Raw genomic sequence first — 21,400 nt, 5'->3', positions numbered from 1 at the left:
CTCTCTGTACGATGTTGCCAATGGAAAATGTATTCATTCATCATAGTTATGAAATTTCCAACGGTAAAATAAAGCTTTTGCTTTACTTGTTATTTTAACGAAATTCTTCTGTTCTCTATTGAACGAGCTACATAATTCAGTTGTATTTCGATTCTGATCGTGACTATCACAGAACACCGCAGATATACGAAACAAATTCACTATTTTATGGTGCTCTATAGTGCTCAAAAGTAGAATGTAGAGCTCAAAAGCTCTCGGGAAGATAAGATGTAAAGTATCTTTCTTTGGACTTTGATTCCATCGAATAATATCTGTACCATTGCCAATAACGCCACTATTGATTCATTTACCCTGCTGCTGAGCTATTCCAGACACAAATCCTGTAGTAATACGTTAAACAGTTCCAGTTTTGTTTTGTGCCTAGCTCGTATATGGCTCAAGCGTGTGTGGCTCATAAAACAAGGTGAGTCAGTATTGCAATCGAATAGCTGCTTGTTTGGATAATTGGTAACATTATCATAGGGCGTGGTTTGCGTGGACCAGTTATCAAGGACTGTCAAATTTGAAATATGGTGGCCAGGGCAATGGTCGAAAATAGACCTAAACCTATGGCGCTCGGTAGTCAGCGTCACGCGCACATACGCCGGTGTGATTCATACTCCGGGAGCGGGATGATTCAGCACACTTCCTCAAAGAAAACTCACCGTTGCACTGCGCCAGACGATAAGGCGAAGGTTGCTTGGCGAACTTCCTGTACGCTTGTACAGTTCTTTCATAGCAAGCTTATTATTACAACTGCTTATTATAAGCGATGAAAGATTCGGCACTTGTCGTCGCACATAAAACGCACTTTCATTGCAGCCGAGGTTTATTGCAGGTATAAGCTTCATTCCAATCCGTGGCTTATGCTTGATTTACGGTTCACACCGAGTGACTGATCCAGCTGTTTATCGGCGTCCGTTCGTTGTTGCGATTGGATTGTGGGGAGTCCGCATTGGCATTGGAAGCTTTAGATTAGCTGTGAGTAAAAAATGTAAAGAATATTTTTAAAATTATAAATGCATCGATTTTTCCACTATAGTGTTAAGAATTTTGGTACCATTTCAGAAAGTAATTTGATATACGTCGAATGTGTCATGTTTTGAGTTACATATATTTTTTTTGAGTCTAGTATTGTAGCTTACTTAACATGTAATGATAAATTCATTTTTTTTGGGGGTTTAAAAACATTTTCTATTGTTATCGTCGTATTACTTTTTTTAAGGTTTGTAAAACTAATACTGCTATTAGGTGACGTTTATTTGAAGGACCTTATACATCCATAATAAGATTGTTTTGCAGTAAACAATCTTCTTCAGAAAACTCAAACCTTAGTCTCTTAATTCTAGGACATACGAAGTTCAGGGGCATAGTATTAACATAGCATAGGGTAAAAGTATTAACAAAGTATTTATCTGTGTATTCAGTGGGAATAAGTAAATGAGTTGAATCCTGCAAAAGAATGAATGGATTCATTTCAGTACGAAGATTTTATACTTAGCTTTCCATTGTATATGATTCCCTTTTTTACGATTCTCTATTTGCCTCATTTAATCTGATTCAGGGAGTAGAATCTCAAAGGTGTGTGTTGTTAGTAGGCTCAGAGGGTAAGTTCGATCGCAAACTATTCGCCCAAGTATTTGTGTAGTGCTGTTTTTTTCAAAGTGTAAATGTGAAGTTTGAATCAAATATTGAATCAAAGAATCAAAATACTAGCTCATCTTCAACTCATTGATTCAACTAACTGATTCAACTCATTGAATATTTTTAGGTGTAATTTAACACAAAACCATGTGGTATAAATCATCCTTAAATAACACAGTAGAGCATTACAAGGCTCTTTAAGAATAGTGCAGTATCAAATCCCAATTCAAATACTAATAAACGTTGCAATTCATCTGATGAATCCTCTTACGTATCCCGCTGTCTGTCTATTGAAGGGTGCCAATCGGAAATGCGCTAACAGAATTGGCACAAAATTGCAATTTGTAACATAGATAAACACACTCACACACACGCATATGCACCTTGTTCTGGAATTGTCTTGGAATTCGTCTTTAATGCAGCGCTCGTAGCGTGAGAGGCGAACGCCAGCCAAATCCTTTCACTCCACAGATGCAGTGTGGCCAAGGGGGCGGGCACGACACGTGGACGCTCCTTGGGGAAATAACAAGGATAGGGATGAAACTAATTAAGAATTTAATTAATTATTAATCGACCCGTGACGGAATCGAACGACGATGGAGAGGAAACCAGTGACAGTGTGGCCTGATGTGATGCAGCCTCGAAAGCGCCCTCTCCCTGGTGGATGGTGGGAAACGGGTGGGAATCGGACGAGAACCGAACGAAAATCCCGGGAAAAGCCCGGACGGCAAGCGCGTGGCTTTAAGGAATGTCGGAATTGAAATTCGATCCCGATGGCGGCACTTAATTGAAGTGATTTGTGGAGCCTGGAAGGGGTTTGGATTTTGCGCGGTTGCGTGTGAGTGTGTGTGTATTTGCATGCCCGCTCGGTCGGGGAATGCAATTCCATCGGGATGAATTAAATTGCAATCATTTCGCGGCAAGCTGCTAGCGTACGAGCCATCTCCGCTGAAGAGGTACATATGACCGCGCGACCACACACAACACCCATACGTCAAACGGCAGATGAATTAGCTGCCCGGAATACCTCAATAATTAAGACATCGGGCACCAACATTGAGCTGGACCGCACGGGACCGGAGGTCCTGCATCACCGTCCAAGAAGCGTGCCTTCTGCCAGCCGTAGCCGACTTCGGCGGCTGGAAATGGTAATTTCAATTGCCAGCACCCACCAAAAGCCACCCACAAGCACAACGGGACCGTGTGGGCTTAAAGATGCGGTTGCACTTAAAGAGTTGGGTTTGCATTTAGGGGTCTGCCGATAAAGCCGCCAATTTACAGGGTTTCCCACGATTTATTGGTTGGTTCCCACGATTTATTGGTGCGTTCCCACGATTTTTTGGTCATTTCCCATAATTTTTTGGTAGCAACCCACGATTTATTGGTCGGTTCCCAAATATTATTGGTCGGTTCCCAAATATTATTGGTCGTTTCCCAAATATTATTGGTCGGTTCCCAAATATAATATAATATAATACCGACCAATAATATTTGGGAAACGACCAATAATATTTGGGAACCGACCAATAATATTTGGGAACCGACCAATAAATCGTGGGTTGCTACCAAAAAATTATGGGAAATGACCAAAAAATCGTGGGAACGCACCAATAAATCGTGGGAACCAACCAATAAATCGTGGGAAACCCTGTATCGGTCGCTATTTAACACCGGATATGTTAATGCCGCGTGCCGCGTGCCGAACGCCGGTGGCTGATAATGGAAGTTGGAAATCAAAGTTTAATCTTTTGCACTTGAACCCGTCCGCCGCCCCACTCCGAAGTAGCAGAAGTGAACCGGAGAGGGCGCAAATGCAAGCAAAGGCTGTACGGTATAATGGATGATGCTTGCACGGCACTATTGGTTTGGCATATGGTTGTCACGTGTCGTGAGTCGCTTCCGGCTTTCCTGAACAGTATTAGCCGTTCATGTCGGCCAGGAGGGAGCGTTTTAAAACTAGCCCGATCCTGTTGCTCGCTAAAAATAGGGAAACCCCCTCACGGCACACCAACACAAGTTTGGAGTGGAGTTTGGTAGGTTGTTTGGCTACGTTGTTGAGTTCTTAGGGTCGTGCTGGTTGCGTTTTTTTGCCTCCCCGTTCCTGTGCAACACTAATTGAAATCGCATTTCCCGGGAGGCCCACCTCAGAGTAATCCCGACCGGACCTAACGATGGCGGAAGCGTGTGTCGGCTATTATCGGCAATCGGGGGTACATCAGTCCAACACAAAAATGAAGGTTGTTTTTTATGTTGGCAGGATAGCAGCAAAAAAAAGCAGGCCTAAAAAAGTAACCCACTTGTAAATTTGTACTCCACCGACGTAACCTGACCCGCAAGGTGATTAGCGGTACACGGCAGGATAATTGTGCCTCTGGGGGTAGGTGGGAATACGAACGTCTGTCAAAAGCGACAGACGCTTCGCGCTGAGCTCAGGGATCAACAATTCGGGATTGGTTAGTTTAAATTTGAAAACGGGTTTGTGCAGTTGTTAAGCTTGAAATTTAAAGTATAATTGTGGCAAATGACATATCTAAAGTTTCTTCTAAAAATATACTCCAGACCTAGGATGGAGTAGTTTGATAGACAGTTCAGAAAATCAAAAGACAAATGAGTTTCTTCATGAAAGCCTTTTACAGCTTATTAAATAACGTACACCGATTTATTATTAAGCTTTAAACTGTTAATATCCTGCAGCATTTTGAAGCTTCTTGCTTTAACCTTGCTTTAACGACGGAAAAGCCTCAGGTTGTCCACCCCTGGATTAAACCGCAAAAAACCTTGTTGATTATTTTGGTACAAAAACGACTACCTTTTTTATATAAAAAGCATCGCGCCACTGAGTGACAGGTACGGCTTCTGGGCTGTGTTGGTCCGGCACCGGAAAGGAAGTTTGGTGTAAAATCAGTTCTTTCCGCTTACCACCATTAGAAAACAACATGCCGACCGGGGAGTGGCGGGCTAGGCAAGGCTGTCCGACGGTTAATTAATTATTTGCATGCAAATATCAATTTACGAACGCATTACACTGAGACCATGTTGGTCGAGAAACAGAAAGTAGAACACACGGAAACGCGGAAAAGAAACTACACCGAATCGATGCGAAGAATGTTAAGCATTTCACGAGCATTTTCTCACAATTGCATCCTGGTTGGGACGATAAGAAATTCTGAAAAATAATTCTGCAGAAAACAAAACAAAAAAAGGTCCTTTACCTAGTCGGTTGCTGTAATGGTACGGTGGAATCAATTTACCCCGTTACATATGAGCCACAAATAGGTGTGTGTGTTGTTTCGGTAAGTAGGTTTTCTCCCAAACAAATGGTAAACCATTTACGTTTGCCAGTTCTACATTCCGCTTTGCGCGTTCCCCCACCCTGAAAACGGAAGCGGAACAGTTGATTGTTCCCGCTCAAGCAGGTGTTTAAGAAATGGCAAGCGGAACTGCACATTCGGAACTGGTTAGTGTCGCTGCATGCTTGCCCGAGCCCTAATTATCCTCCATCGAGCACGGCAGAACGACGGGCGCGTTGGAGTGTATGTGTGTGTGTGTGTGTTTGTTAGTGCCCGGGGAAAGGTAGTTAGGTTTGGAAATATTTTTCAATCTCACAAATTGTAACTAATTCGTCTAAATTAGACTGCTCATTAGTGACGGGTAGGCGGCACGGCGGCGCAAGTATGTGTGGTTTGATGCATTTCAGCATTAGCCCGCGTGTGTGCGCTTTTCGGAGGGACCAGGCAAAGAAGGGAGCAGGCGAAATGGTGAGTTTATTTTTCTTACAACTCATTAGCATCAAACTGTTGACAGTTAGAACTCGGGTCGTGAGTGTGGCCATCAACTGCCATCAGCTCCCTGGTGGCTCGTCGAATGTGGAGTACCGAATCGCACGCAAAACTGCATTTTGCACAATCGGATGAATGGAACCGTGCGGTCTGAAGGGAAGTTTAAGGGGGGGGGGGAAGGTTGACTTGTGGCTGTGTGGTATACGTGAACGGCAATTACCATTACTTAATTGTTAATCAGCTTTAATAATGAACTTTCCGACATTCTGTACCGCAAGCGTAATGAGAAGTGGTAAAGAGAAGAGAGCACACGACATGAAAACGAAACGTCTAGTAACCTGTTTTTCATGCGCAATGCACAAAATTAAAGGTTCCCGTTGCTGCTAGAACAATTCTGGAAGAAAAATGTCATGTAGATTTAATCCACAATAAGTGTGAAAATGTACACTTCAAGCATTCTGTTAACCTTCCCATCCCATCAGCAACCAGAGTTTGTATTCGAAAAGATCAACCTTACCAAGGCAAAAGGTGGGACGGATTAGTATGCTACCCTCGGGCCACACGAATCAGACTCGATAGCTTAACATGGGTGTTGTCCTCGGACCCTGTCACCAAGGTACCGGGTCCACCATTTGATGGCAAAGGTAGTGACTACATTCGTAATATGCAAAAAAAAAAAAGTAAAACCAAAGATCGGACAGCGGATAAGCCGCTGAAGCGACTCTCTGTCCATTGTTCCGATGTGCTATGAGGCAGTGAGGAGAAAGGGGATGAAAGAGGCGCCAGAGCCCCGCGAATGGGGGTAGGTAACGATGGATCGACGATTTCAAATGACTGTCGATTGTGTGTCATTTAGAGAGATAGCCATCTCATCGCCAAACGACACAACAGTGTAAAAGAACAAATATTGCCCCAGAAGGTGCCCGCTACCTTCCATCGTTCCACCCTTAAGAGCCACAAAAAAACGTGCATGAGCCGTGCCAACCCCACGGAGCTGTGGCACGGAAAAGTGTAATTGATTTTGTGCATTAAAATGCATGCGATGTCATTAGAAAGTGATTTGGATGAAACGGGGCAAACGGTTTCCACCATTTTTTGTTTTGTTCGCCGTGCTTGCTTTGCTGGACCATGGGTGGCAGTAACTGGTTGGCTTCGGTTGGTCCCGGGTTTTCCTCGCGCCTCCCCCATTATCGATCCCACGGCGGAGGGATACATTTACGACCGAAAAAGCCGCCGGTTGTTGTTGTGTAGTGGCGCTGCCACCGGTGCCCAGTGCTATGCAGGACGGCACATTATATCGATCGTCCCGGGTAGCTCATTTCTCTCCCCGTCCCCGTCTTATCACACTCCCCACACGGTAATGTTTTCTACTTTAAAACGAGCCCACCAAAGTGGAAGCGGAAGAGCGAACGGTGGTGACGGTGGTGTTGATGAAAGAAAAGCAACACGCAGGCGAGGTATAAAATTTAGAGGAAATAAACAAATGGAATTAAATTTGTATGCAAATTTGAAAAACAAACGTCACCCATCGCCCGATAGGGAGAGAACGAAATGCCCACTTTACTCATCCCTTACCCCTTGGCCCATGATTTCATTGCCGGTTCCTCGTACCCGAGAGGAGCGATGGTCGTTGGCTTCCGGTGGGTGGTATGAGTGTCCTTGTGTTTTGGGCGGTTGAGCGGCGGGCGATAAGACCGGACCACCCGCGGGCTCAGACTAGGGCAGCTATCTCGCACTTGTGAAGGGGGGGACAAATGCCCATCCCCGTCCGGCCGGCTGGCTCTGGTCTAATTGCTGTGCAAATTATATCTCTAACGAGATAGATAATGACACTTTTGCTCCCGGGGCTGACCCCGCTGTCCGCTGGGTGAACTGTTCCCAACTGAGCTTCTCCAAGGCGGAGTTCGGCTGACTGAGGCTTTCTTACCGTTTTCCAGGGGGGGACAAAAAGGGAACTATCGATTCTGGGATTCTAGGATTTATAGGAAACGGCTGGATGGAATCTTTAATTTTCTGGCTCGAGCGAGGAACTAACATTGAGGGGGTGAAATAGAAAAGGAGGGAAAACAAATGGGGTGCAATGGTCATGAGCACGGTTGTTAGAATTTACCGTGTTAATGTGTGATGTGTTTATTTAATAAAGTGCGTAAACAATCACAACTTTAATCGCAACTTCCAAGCCCATAATCAGTGACCGTCCAAATTAAGGGTTTGACGACTGAAATAAAGGTTAATTACTATGATTTTGTGACATTGTTTGCGATGGTAAATATAGGGCGCAAATTTGAACATTCTCTCCACCGTTACGCGTTTTCGCCCTCCGAAATTAATGAAATCATACGATATGCAAAAAAAAAAGGTAGTGATTTGTTTTTCCACAATGTTGTTGCCCTCGTTGCCCACGGTGAATGGGACGATGACAACAGCAACAGCACTGTGTTTATTAAAAACCGTCAATATTAATTCAATAAAGTCCTGATGAAGCCAAGGGAAACTCTCATGGGGTAAGGCCAACGTTCGCACATGCCGTGCACCTGAGGGAAAGTATTCTTTCCTTTTTTTTCGTTCCCTTTCGCGTTTGAGGCTTGTTTTGCGCCTCGCGAGCTTTGCTCTGCGAACGTCGCACGTGCTAATATTGAGCACGTGTACCGGTGGAGATAATTTAGAAAAATTCCAGCAGCAGCAACACTCCACACCCGACCTAGCGTTGCATGAAAAATGATGCAGCATTAACTGAGCATAAGCGCTTGGTGGTTTTGGTTTTGTTTTCCTCCACGCTCGGCTGTAGCAATTTTCCTCCATTCGCCCTACTCGCTCATGGCGTTTGTTTTGAGCGCTCGATTGAGCGAAACCCATCGAGCTAATAGGTCATCAATATTTTTCCTCTCGATTCTCGAGCGCGTGCCCTCTCCGCGTGACTGTGGAGAGCGGCATGTGAAGGCTTTCCGGGCAAACGATGGAACTTTCCACCCTGAAGCCCGGTGCATCCTCCGAAACACGGCACAGGAAAAGAATTACCATCTAAAAAAATAATAAAAAAACACCCTTACTCATCGGAGGAAAGGATATCGAGTCAGGCCGGTTTTTGGTTGGCCAAAACAGAAGAAAGTAGAGACAAAAATAAACCAAAAAAAAAAACACAAGTGCTGGATAATTTGTCACTAATGAGATATTTTGCCACCCGGTAGCCAGAATGCCACTCACCCTCACCGGTAATGGAGTTTCTTGCCACTGGCCACACATCTGTCAGTCCTTCTACCTCGTGCCGTGCCGCTGAAGGTCCAACTGTCGTGGTTTAGTTTTGATGGAGCGTACGGTGTAGGGGCAGGGCCGGCAAGCCATGTCCCCGGCACGGCGTATATAATGGTATTTTTCATTAAAAATGTAACACTTGTCCCGCTGCGGTCACCCGGCAGCGCTTCACCCGTCCTGGTGTGGGGTGATTGAAGTCAAGCTGTGCGTTGATGATTCGAGTGTTTCATGCACACACTCGCAGCCGCGCAATGAAGTGGATGATTTGATCGATCGCAGGCAAACGGTGAAAGACAAGTGCTGGAGGGCGTAAAGCAATGGACGTGGAGGGTGGAGTGATCAAGGGTGGAGGTTCCGATTCATTAGCGAGAGTGCTGGGCGCTCGCTTTGGGGTGGTGGTACGGTCGGACGAAGAAGTAGAAAAGGACCTTGAGAAGATGGTTACTGGTTTGCTTCGGTGGAGCTGGAAGGAGCATTGGAGCATAATTTCGCAAGTTTGATCCGGGAACTACATTCGATTATTACCTACCAGTGATGTTTTATTAAATGGTCCTGGAGAAGGTAGCATTTTGCATACCGCTTCACGCAAGTGCTCATTTCTATTGCACTTTGGTAAACAATATTCCAATAATAGCCCGAAGCGTTTTAAGTTTGCTGTAGATAGGCGTATTTCTTAACTAATATTTGGCTTGAACTCACGAATAGTTATATTGAGCCTTATTCTATCCCATCAATCGAGTCTTCTCAACTTCAAATTGAGATAAAAGTTAATTTTATGCTTCATTTTTTGGCATAAATTACTTCTAACCTTTAAGTTGATTAGAAAATAATAGTAAATGCTTCAAAAACTGGTTCTTTATTTCATGTTAGCCTAGCCGCATTGTTACATTATGTTTGGTTAAAAGGTAAATTTTCTGTACTAAACATCTATTAACCACTAAAACTACATATCTGCTATTCTATTGAACAATCTATTAACATAACTGAATAGACGAATGTGTAATTGAAATCTCATCTTTTATCCTATTTTAAGTCTTTCTCAATAAACAAACAAAAAATCTACCCTACTCTATATGAATCATGATTATGGTAATCTTCCGCTTTTCTTGTCATTGGCATTCAAAAACTAAGCCAATTTGCTTTGATCACGACGGACCGGCTTACCAACGCTGCTGTTGATTGCTTCAACACACACAAACACACACACACACACACACACACACACACACACACACACACGTCAACGAAAGTTTACGTTTATCCTTCGCCAACCCAAATATGACCACGGGGCTTTAGCCATACTTTTGTCAACTTTAAACAACTTTGAAGTGATTCAAATTTCAATTACACGTACTTCATACGATCCTGTGTTTTGCGCTGGGGTTTGCGCCCCGGAGGGGTTTTATACCCGTGGGGGCAAAACGGCCCCTATTCTAGCGCGGTCTATCGAGTACGGGCAACTAACGGGTGTGCATCGCCCCCGGGGGAAATGATTGTAATAAACCAGCAGAAATATTTTCTTTGTTTCGATCCCGCGCCTCAGCCTTAAGAACGGGAAAGGATGGTGGCGCTGGCAGCGAATGGAAGCGAGAGGACGAAATATAAGGCGAAACGGACTACGGCGGCATAACACGATCGCACTTAACTCGTCACCGCGAATGCGCCAGACCAATCATCGGCACAGACATTGATTTTGTGCCATTTTTGCCGATGATGACACTTGCCCCGAGACGCCGACAGCACTGCCCTCGCTGCCACCCGGCCTACCCGCCCGGCACACAAGCACACAATACGTAGGATGATTTGAAAAGGATTATCAGATTTCGGTTGTTTTCCTGCTTTCCTGCTTGACATGTTGATGTTTCTTTTTTCTTCTTCCCGTTTTTTTTTGTCTGTACTTTTCTCTTACACGCTCCTATATCCGCATCCTTTATTGTGATGTTCCCAATTTTCCCCGGTGCCTTTTTTCCCGTACCCATTTTTCTGACCTCAAACCCCTCCGCCACGGTCCCGGGAGGTTCATGCGTTATCGTGTCAAATCGAACAGGCTTGCTGCCGTTTGAAGGGTTTACACTTCCCGTCATAACATATCGGGACCAAGCGGGATGCTTTTTGCTTTATTTGTTTTCGTCTGTACCGGACTCGTCGACCCAACGCTTGGTGGGAGAAATGGTAAAGGAGGTTAGTGAATTCAATTTTGTGCCCTTCTCCGTTGTTTGATTGCACAACAGCGCGGGAGCCTGGGAATGCGTCGGCAAGCCGGAACAAAACGATACCGACAAATCAAAAGGATATCAATCCCTTTACTGGGATTCTCGCACGAAGAATTGTGTGTGTGTGTGTGTTTTGGGAGGAAATCTGACAGAATTTTCTCGGGTGAAAATCCGCAGAACGGCATCAGCAGGTTTGCCAAGCTCGGATACTCGGAACAGGTGGACGGATTTTTTTGTTTGGGCATCGGGTTAAGTGAAGGGGGTGTCGATCTTGTTTCCTGCAAGCAATTTCGATAAATTCCATCGTCATCATCATCATCATCATCATCCTCACCGTCGTCATCATCGGCATCGGCAGGCAGCGTGATCGTCTGGCCATTGACCGGGAGCGGAACGAGCCAAGAAAAATAGCCACTTTAGCCCGGTTCCGGTTCCGCTACCAGTGGCGATGGCCTTGGGGCAAAAGATGAAGAATCACTCCGTGCCGTGCCTTCCTGTCGTCTCAAGAGATTTCGCTGGTGGGAGAGAGGGGGAAGGAAAATCACTGAACTAAAACAATTCCACCGAAAGGCAAACGGGCAACGTGAAGCGTTTGCACCCGTTCGGGCACCAAATAGAAAGCTACCGAGTGTGTGTGTGTGTGTGTGTTGTGTGTGCGAACGATCGGATATGGAACGGAATTGTAAAATTTATTTGCTTTCTGACAGTTCTACTGAGCAAGAGGGTTGGTGGTGGCGTGGGCATGTTTTGCTAGCTGAAGATGAAAAATCGTCCGTCCCGGGCAGAGCGGAAGGAATCCCGGAATACACGGGAATTTACACATCACCGGCAATGGCACGTGATAAATATCCGGAATCGGACATTATTATTTTTCTATTTGTACTGTGTCTGCGTGCTGGGTTGGTGTAGGTGCGAGGGAGGGGAAGGAAATACCGAACCAGCCCGTTCCATCCCTCGTCCCTGTTGTGTTTTTTTTTACTGAACCAGTGGTTTGTGTTTATTTTATTTTATTTTAGTGCCACTGCGCTACAGCCCTGCTTTCCACTCGGTAGCCTGGCGATCCCTCGGCAGCGGTCAAACGAAATTGACGAAGGAAGCAAAACAAGGAAGGAAATTCCGGACCATTTGCAGCGAAGCGTCGTAGCGAATCTTATTGCCGTGGCCGGGTCCGTGGGTATTGAGGGAGCGGTCGTTGGATCCAGCGAGTGAAAGAGGAGCATCAAACACAGAGCAAAGCGAAGGCAGAGAGAGAGAGAGGAAGAGATATGTCCGCGGTGGATACGGATTTGGTATCGATTGCCTATCGAACGAGGCAGAAGGAATAAAGCAACCGTCGACCGCACGTGCCCACACGTCCTTGCTGCAGTTGAAGTGGGGCGTGACAGAAGGGGCAGGAGTGAAATCTAATTAAGGCTACGGATTAAATACAAATCAGTTCCTGGTGCGAGTGGGGTGAGTCAACCAGCAAGCCAGCAGTAGCCAACAATAGCAACAGCAACAACAAAAACCCTCAGTTGACATAGGAAACTTTAACCTGCCAAAACCAATAAGATTACAGGGCGTATTAGCTATTATGATGTAACTAAATATTCCACTAAAATCAGCATCATTCGCCATCCCCGCGCACTGTTTTGTCCGTTCCAGTGGACCGTTCCCGGTCAATGTACGATTACCGAAGGCTGCACGTTGTTGTGATGGGTTTTGCTTGCTGGGGTGAGTGAGGCCGCGATGCGCAGGACACACTTTGCTGCAACATTGGACAAGAAGAAGCTCATCAGTTGGAATTGAGTGGATGATGATCGTTTCAATTAGTTTTGGTTGGACACCAGTGCCCGCTACCTACCCGATTTCCGTCCGATTGGTTTAGTGGTGTCAGATGTACTTCGATTCGATGCTTATTTGTTGGATAATGTGATTCGTTGGGATTTTATTGCAAATAGCATGTTCAACGCCTCGGAAATGGGGTTGTTTGGTTGCCACTAGCTCCGTTATTCTTCAACGGAAGGATAGTTTTGGTACTGGCACTTCCAGCCGTTCTATTTCTTCAAACATTGGAGAGATTTAAACCTTCAGAACACAAACTTCAGAAGATCTCAGAAATAGACAAGTTCTTCAAAAATTTTCCGACACCGGTGGGTATGATCACGCCGGTAGCCTTCATTGCAGGGTGCGGTCACGATCACTTTCGGCGAGTGTATCCTGACCGGATCGCTGGTGCTTGTTTCTTTCGCCGGACACACAATGGTTGGCTTCGGGCAGAGGCTTTTGCACGATCCGTTCACTTGAACCCACTCGCAGCACGCGTACTGCCACTCGCACCCTTCGCCCGCTTCCATCGCTAATGCTTTGGAAGTGATACAACTTAGCCATAGAACGCAAACCACTAGCAAAGCATCCTTCTTCTTGCGACACAAACCACTAGCTGTCATCGTTGGGGATGCAACCCCCGGTGGGTTGCCAAACGATTGATTTTAATGAGGATCAGCAGCGAAAGTGTGGCGTCCCGTTCGGGCGTCAGTGATCGTGGAACTGTAATTGTATACTGGCAATCGGTGAGGCGAACCAGGGCGAACACGCACTGCAAGCGGTAAATCCCCGCATCAGTACCAGAGATAAGATAGAAGGAAGGTCAGCGTTGTTTAGACGAGCTGTTTTGGCACGCTACCCAAACAGTGGTGACTGTTTACCTATTTTTGATATTATGTGATAGTGCGATTGTAGCAGAAATGTGTGTGTGTGTGTGTGTGTGTGTGTGTGTGTATTTTGCAAAAGTGAACTGTAACTAATTTCAAAAGCATGAAATAATGACATAATGCTTGATTGCGTAAAAACCGCTATAGAACGTCAATCGTGTGTGTTGGCAAGCGAGGAACCCTGCTAATTCAGTCAGCGAAAGGTTCAGTCGAGAGTCAGTATAAATAATGATCCACTGTGTTGTATTTTCCACACCTAATTGGCCGTTTCGTTGAGCCATATTGGATAGAATTTGGTACAAATGAGCATGTAGCTCAAAATAGTTTTGTACATAGTATTTCTGTTGTATTTGGTTGAGGCATACAACATAGATGGTTGATATAATCATCAGCTCATCAAACGGCTAAACTGGCCACTATTGTTTGACTTAACACAAGAAGACGAAATAGGAAATTAGAATGAAGCTACGCGCGCTTCAAAAAGCATCAAAATGCTATGATTCCAACAAGAAAGCGGATGGATTTGATAAGACTGATTAATTTGTCACAACGCCGGTGCCGTGCAAATCCTATCTTGAGCAATGCTCCCGACAGCTCCAAAGCGACCCATTTCCTTTAGTAAGAAAAGCGTTTGCGAAGCGATTTGAATGATTGATTAATTTGTATACTTGCAAAACCGGCCGCAGGCGTTATCGTGTATGTGCCCGTCGTCACGGGCACCGACACTATGCGCTCTGGACGCTCCACAACTCTAGCTTCTTCGGTCGGTTGGCCGAACGTAGATAGAACTGTTTATTTTCTTGCACACTTTGCCGGATGGTCGTTGCCGTTGGTGCCTTCAGCCGTTTGTGAGCCCGGGAACGATCGCCCGTCCGACCGACCCCGGTGATCTGGCCTTTGCCCCGGGTGTGTTAAATTTTACTGCCACGGAGCTATTGATATTTGCGACCGTGATTGGACTGGAATATCCATTAGCAGCCGTCGCCTCTATTGGATTGCGATTGCGGTGCTTTGCTCGGTGTTTGCTCTAGCTTTAATCGATGCAGTGCGATGCAAACGAAACACCAGCACACATGTGGTGCGTGTCACCTTTGGCTTAATCCTTATCTTGCCTCCAGCAGCATCAGCAGCAGTAGCAGCACAGGCAAGCGTTTGTTTTGCAATTGTCAATTGGCACAACAAAACGCATGCCATTTCTTTAGATTGGTAACTTTTTCAATTACCATTCGGGTGCTGGGTAGCGCTCAAGACCGAACAGTCAGGAGCGGATGGTGACACAAGTCACTAGTGCAAAGCCATTCGCCTTGAGCATCGTTTCGGAGTGCCATCGAGAGCCGTGTCGTGTTGTACGGAGCAGGATCATTTAGCAGGAAATGTATCGGATCGGCAGTTCTGTATCGGGCTGTATCTAGGATAAGCATTTAGAGAGAGAGAGATAGTGTGTGTGTGTGTGTGTGTGTGTGATAGAGAGAGAGGCAGTGAGAGATGGAACGAGAAAGCATACTGTCGTGACGTTTTTCTCGACGTACGAAATAATACAACCAATAAAATTTTCAATCAATTTGATGCGAATGAAAGGTTATTGATTTTGAATTCCACTGTTTTTGCCTCCGTGCTCTGTTTTGCTGTCTGGGAGTATACCAGCAGGCTTTGTTCGTTTGCATCCTCAGTTAAGAGTTGGATGAGAAACAGTGATCTATGAAACTATCGTTACATTCCGGACACACATTGCACAGATTAATTTAGTATTAAAATAATTCTCAGTAAGAGAGTTGTGCGAGCCTTAAACCAATGCTTTCACTAGATGCAATAGATTAGTTTTGAGTCAAATAAACACATTATAATAATCTTTGCAAACTAAATTGTTAAAGCAGATCTTCATGTTAACTCAGCCTTGTAAATTAAACGTGCATAATAGCACGTGCAGTATTTTCAGAAAAATGTATTTACATTCCCAACTCGAAATCGGAATTGGACAAGATGCAATTCTGAACTCCAACATCTACTTTTAAGCCCAACAATCAACTGAATTGACAACCGGTCAAATATTTTCACACAATGCTTAAACGATGACAGGCTGTCAAAGACCGAGAAAAATAATTCCTAGGAATGATTCTGATCTTTTGTTCGCACCGGCTGTGGCACAGTCTGCTAGAAAGTGAAGCTATAGCGCGGTCTAAGGTCTAATTGTAAGTCCCATTACACTAAAGCTCGGTCTCGTTTATCGCTGTCACTGTGGTCAAACGGGTACGGTGAATGACAGGTTTTGATTTATGGTACACTCTGTTCATTACTCTTCCGTTTAACCCTGTCAGGACGTTGGCCACAATTCTACACACACACACACACACACACACACACACACACATACACCTTTCTGCACACGCACAGAACGATCATTTCCGTTCTGGGGGCAGCTTTCGAATTCGTTGAATAACTATTTTGGAATATCAAGTTTCCTGTTGGCATGGTTTTGATGCGTCGGATAAGCTCAGCCGGGTAAGCGGGACGGTTTGCTAATAATTTCTGACGAATAATGTGACTCCACACATTTCGTTCGTTTTTCATTATATTTATGCTGTACAACAAATGCAACGTAAAAATTTGCAATAATTAAACGGTTGCAAAAAGTTAACCATTTTCCGGGAAATTATCAATGTAGGGTAAAATTGAGCTTTGCCGAACAGTATCCATTTGTGAAAGGTAACTCGAGATTATTATTACTTTCAATTCTGTGAAACAGTTTTGATTTTATATAAATACAGAAAAAAGACATGCTAGTAAATCATAAAAAAGTCGATAAACGCATGTGTATTTTCCAAATAAATTGATGTAAAATAATACCTCAACAGGTTGTGCTAGCGTCGAAATACTTTGTTCAGTATTTTGCAGCTTATCCTGATAACTGATCTACCTCCATTTTTACCGTGAAATTTGAAAAATGCTGCAAATATAGTTCTAGCAAATGGTGTTATAATATCAATAAAAAACAATAAATTATGCATCTGTTTGCAGTACGCATTAGTCGAACTGACGATGTGCATTTTGACCATTTGACGGTCTAGCAAAGTCCTGCCGTGCAACCCGGCTAACCCGATGGTTTGTGGTCCAGTCCCACATTTCACATGCGGCAGGTGAGTGATGAAATTCCGCAAATGATTTCTGTCTCATCCGGACAAAGCCAAATCCACCCCACCCCCCTATCACCGCTCCCCACTTGGTGTAGAGCAATGAAAAGGAGGAAGGGGGTTTTGGTGGGACTAGATGATTGACAAACAGCACCGCAGCGGTATTCTTTCGATCGTCGACCAGTGATTTAGCACGATGCCACTTTCACACCTTCCGCACTGCACGAAACCCGGTACTGTAACTGATTGACTGGTATGAACTACGCCTCCCACCCGCCTGCCCCTTCAACTGCTTCGCCACGCATTTGTCTGGGCAGCGGGCGGGCAGCAGCTTGTGTTCCGGTCGATAAAATGTGGCATCGTTGTTATATTATGTGTGCCGGACTCCGTTTTGCGGCCTGACACGACTCAACGGCACAACGGGCTGCACAAACCACAGACCGGAAAGGTGAAACAATATAAATTGCAACCATGCCACGGCAAACCCGTTCCGTACGTGTCATAAAACACGGGACTAGGGCCGTTTGCCGCCCGTTCGGTGTTTGGAGCAAGTGCCGGAATGCAGTCACGTTCTGGACACGTGAGGGTGTGTGTGTGTGTGTTTGGGCATGTATGTGTGATCGATTACTGCCCACGGGAAGTTGTGAAATGCTAGCGTTGAAATGTCAATGATGAAATCTACGCCGGGTGGGATTTGTGTTGATTGTAACATAATTTATAGAAGGGACAAAAAAAACAGCCAGTAGTCCTTAAAGTATATTAAAGTGAATGTAAAAATGACCTTAAAAAGTGTTCAGGCGTTAAATTACCATCACCGCACTCACACACACACACTGCACCCCAAATCAATCGATACTGGGTGTGGAAGAAAGGTGTAGCGTCAAATGCACAAAAGGTGTATATGTCGAGCATATATCCCTTCAAACTTTCAACCCAAGAGTCTGCCGTGGATGTGTTAAGCCATTGTAAACGGTTTTTGTAGGGGAGTAAAAAAACAACCTTTCACCGATTTTTCTTCACACCATCTTTCACAGCTCGCACAATCGCTTGCAGAAGGCAGTATCAGGGATGCTGTGGGATTTTGCTTTCATTCGACTGCCCTCGTCACAGCTTTGACACGAGCTCCGGACACCCTGGCTTTGGCTTCACTTGAAACCACCGTACGCGGATCCTCTCTCTCTCTCTATCGGTCGTTAGAATGTTTATACACCCCACGAACCTTTCACCAAGCCCACGAAAGGGAACGTTCTACTTCAGAACGGGAATTCATTCCAAGGGCATGGGCAGCAAAACAAAAAAAAAAAACCGGCACACGACCCTAAACAGCTTCGTGATAAAAATGTTAAAACACAATCTCGCATTCTCTCGTCTGGCAGGGCCGGCTCGGTGCGACGAGAGATCGCGCTGCAAATCAATGTCAGCGGTGTAAAGGGAAAATTAATCAAATGAACACGCGGTTCTGAATTTCAATGAAACGAAACGATCGTGTAGTTTCGGTGTTCTTCCGTTCCTTTTTCTCTCTCTCTCTCTCGGTCCCCTCACGCGCGTTTTGGTTTGTTGGTTCATTCAATTGCCGAAACATTACCACACGGCCGCTCGGCACGTCAGTCGTTGCCAGAACCGCGGGCTGCTTGCCTACATTATCGCCTTGCCGATTTTTACCGCTGCCAAACAGGGTCGCTGCGATCTGGGACAGGCGAAGAAGGAAGGGAACAACAATGAAAATGAAAGAAAAAAAATCATTTCATTTGTCATGGATGTATGCTGGACCTGAAGGGAGAGAGGGCAATAATGGCCGGGTAAATTAAAAATGGTTACATTATGGTGGTACAATTCATCGCACATTCATTTGGCACGGCCCTGTTGATCGATGGTATCAAATCGAATCGATCAAATGTCACGGATGTCATTTCGCGGAACATTTTTGTTGTCGGGCAGTTTTGTGTGTATGTGTGAGCAATTTTTAAAGAGTTTTAATGAAATATGACAAAACGGATACAGAACATAGCTTTCATCTACGGATGTAGTTCTACTGGGATGAATGTGGAAGCTGACAATCGAATCAGCGCTATCGTTAGATTATTAGTTTAAGATTATGTAGAATTAAGTAGGTACATGTTTGTAAATAATTTACAAAGAAATTAATTTTCTCTCTCGATGATTTATTCTCAATTCTTTCTAAATTCTTTTTTTCAATTTGAAGAACAAATAAAACCAAATCCAATAGAAACGACTTGTTATTTATTATTTGAATTTCTACCGCGGTGCAAGCGTTGTACTAAATAGAGCCTACTTTCAGGGGCAATGTACTAAAACTAATCACATTGCTAGGAAATAAACATTTCTCTTGCTTAGTGTTCATTGTCTTTAGTTTCTTTTATTTATTTCTGTTGTTATTGTAGAAAAAAATCTACCAATTTTATTAACACATTATAGGTTCTTCATTAACTAAAATGTGTTCTATTGTTTAGTTTCATTTTTACAAACATTTTGTAGGCCTATATTTACAAACTCGTGATTTTTGCTTCCACGTATTACCTTTTTTCTAGAATTTCTACATCATTGTACATTCCTTTTTTGCTTGTATTGTTTACAGATTATATGGTAAAGCGCTATCGAAAATGAAAGTAAGTATGAGACAAAATCAGTACCCTAAACCAAACGTTCGGGATGAGACACGTTCGCGATGAGTAAGGAATTTCGTTCAAATCTGCCTCAGTGCACAAGTTTAATCGATTACCTTTTTGAAATAGATTAATGTGTTAATTAGTATTGTGTTTAATTACGTCGTTGCTGTATTTCATTACCACCCCCCAAAAAATCATTACTTGAAACTATTGTGTGTGGAGCAAAATTAAGTCAGCTATACAGTACACCTGTTAGATTTAACAAGGACGTTACGCACGCCGCTTTTATAGCCTTACACAGTGAATTAATTTGCAAAACAACAGCGGCAGCCGAAAGACTTTGTTGGCTTAAGAAAAGCGGCTCTACACCCCATGGACATGCAGTGTTTACCTTCAGTACCGTTTCGGGGCTGCATTTGTTTGGCCTTATTGGAAGACTTTTCCCCCGGTATACCTAAGCCCCCACTGTTGCCTCCAATATGATATGCTCTCGGTACACGGCACTGTCGATAAGCCGCAGCCGAGATGCCAGTTACGGCAAGCGTATAGTAGTGTTTTTGCTATCATGCCCGTCAATCCCTGCCCCGAAGCAATCGTTTGCAAAAACCAGAAACCGATCGGGCGTAAGTAACCCTCCCGGCATTAAATCCTTCCCCGTATGCGAACGAGATTTGACGCTCCAGGCGTATGGATGGGCTCTGCGTCTGATGGGTTAAATTAAAATGCTGTCCCATTGCCACTCGTTTCATCCTCGCGGAGTGGGGAAGAAAAGTTTGGTCGATTGAAATTATCGTCCCCATCGTAGTGATGGGAGTGACGGTGACATCAAAGCCCGTTTCTGTGCCGTGTGTCTGTATACATCTGTGCGCACACGACCCGGAGAAGCACCTGCAGCATCTCGTGACATAACTTAATTTCCCAGTGCCGCACCTTGGTGGGTGTCGTTTCGATACGGACTGCTGGGAACCTTGGCTTAGTCCCTTTTGTGCGGGCAACGGTACCATCGGAGGATCGAGCAACACGCCAGCCAGCGTCACCTTTTGTCACCCATGATAAATCAGTGCTCAGCGTTAGAGTGGAAAAGCGTAGCGTATTATTTGGCCAAAATTAAAATATCACCCAGACAGCACGGTACCCCGTCGCCTCAGGACTCGACGCAGCAAGGACCGTGTTTTACCATTCCGTACGGGGAACCGTACGCACAAGGGAAGCAAATGCTGCCCATGCAACACCGTCACCGAACCGAAGGGATATTAGATGCCATTGAAGGTGGCTCATCCGTGGTGAATATTGTACGAAACATGCATCAAATAATTGTCAATGGTAATAGCATGAGTGATTGTCGTGATAAATAATGCGTTCCAGTTGGTTAAAAGGACAGGAAAAACAGAGCATTAGGGTGTTGCACAGGTACGGTGAAGGTTGGGAAAGGACCATAGGAGGGGAGAAATATTAGATACAAAACACAGCCGAAAGCGACTGCGTGCGGAAGGATGCAAAAACGAAGGGCAGACAAATCCTACATCATCCTTTGTCAACCGAGAGAAGGGAAGCAAAAAAGCCCCGAATTCAACCCCAGGCTGCATTTATTCTGCACCTTCTCACCTTACCCCTGTAAAAAGTGCGTTTATAATGTGCCTGTGTCACCGTAGTATTGAGGGCAGCTTTACGAACCACGCCTAGACCGGCTGCTATCGTGGTGTGCATTTGCACGATAAGGGATGTTGTAACCCCTGGAATAACAAATCCTGCACGCACTGCCGCTACATCCACCCACTGACCCCTATAAGCGCCAGGAGCTCGCTTTCTAGACGATGCTGCAACCGAACGCCGATAGAAATATTACTCCTGACTCAAACAAACATATAGAAATGAACATTTGGAGCACATTGTAAGCAACAATTGTGCGTGTTCGTGCGTGCGTTTGTATGCCGAGACTAACGAACAAACACTCCTGCTGTAGGCCGCGTGTTGGTGATACATATGTTTTCTCCCTTTCTCCCTCCCTTCCATCCGAGAGCTCTT

General features: G+C 44.8%; 1 long non-coding RNA gene across 1 annotated transcript; it reads right to left on the bottom strand.

Moving 5' to 3' along the window:
• Positions 1-9,529: 9,529 nt before the first annotated feature.
• On the bottom strand, positions 9,530-13,505 carry LOC11175744 (uncharacterized). The gene is made up of 2 exons (XR_009764669.1): positions 12,771-13,505; positions 9,530-12,674 (listed from the first exon to the last, which is right to left on the bottom strand). It is a non-coding gene; the product is annotated as an uncharacterized LOC11175744 (long non-coding RNA).
• Between the last annotated feature and the right edge of the window lie 7,895 nt (positions 13,506-21,400).

Source organism: Anopheles gambiae, chromosome 2 (assembly GCF_943734735.2).
Source record: "Anopheles gambiae chromosome 2, idAnoGambNW_F1_1, whole genome shotgun sequence".
NCBI lineage: Eukaryota > Metazoa > Arthropoda > Insecta > Diptera > Culicidae > Anopheles > Anopheles gambiae.
The sequence above is the reverse complement of the archived record's forward strand: the minus strand, read 5'-3'. Positions and strand labels throughout refer to the sequence as shown.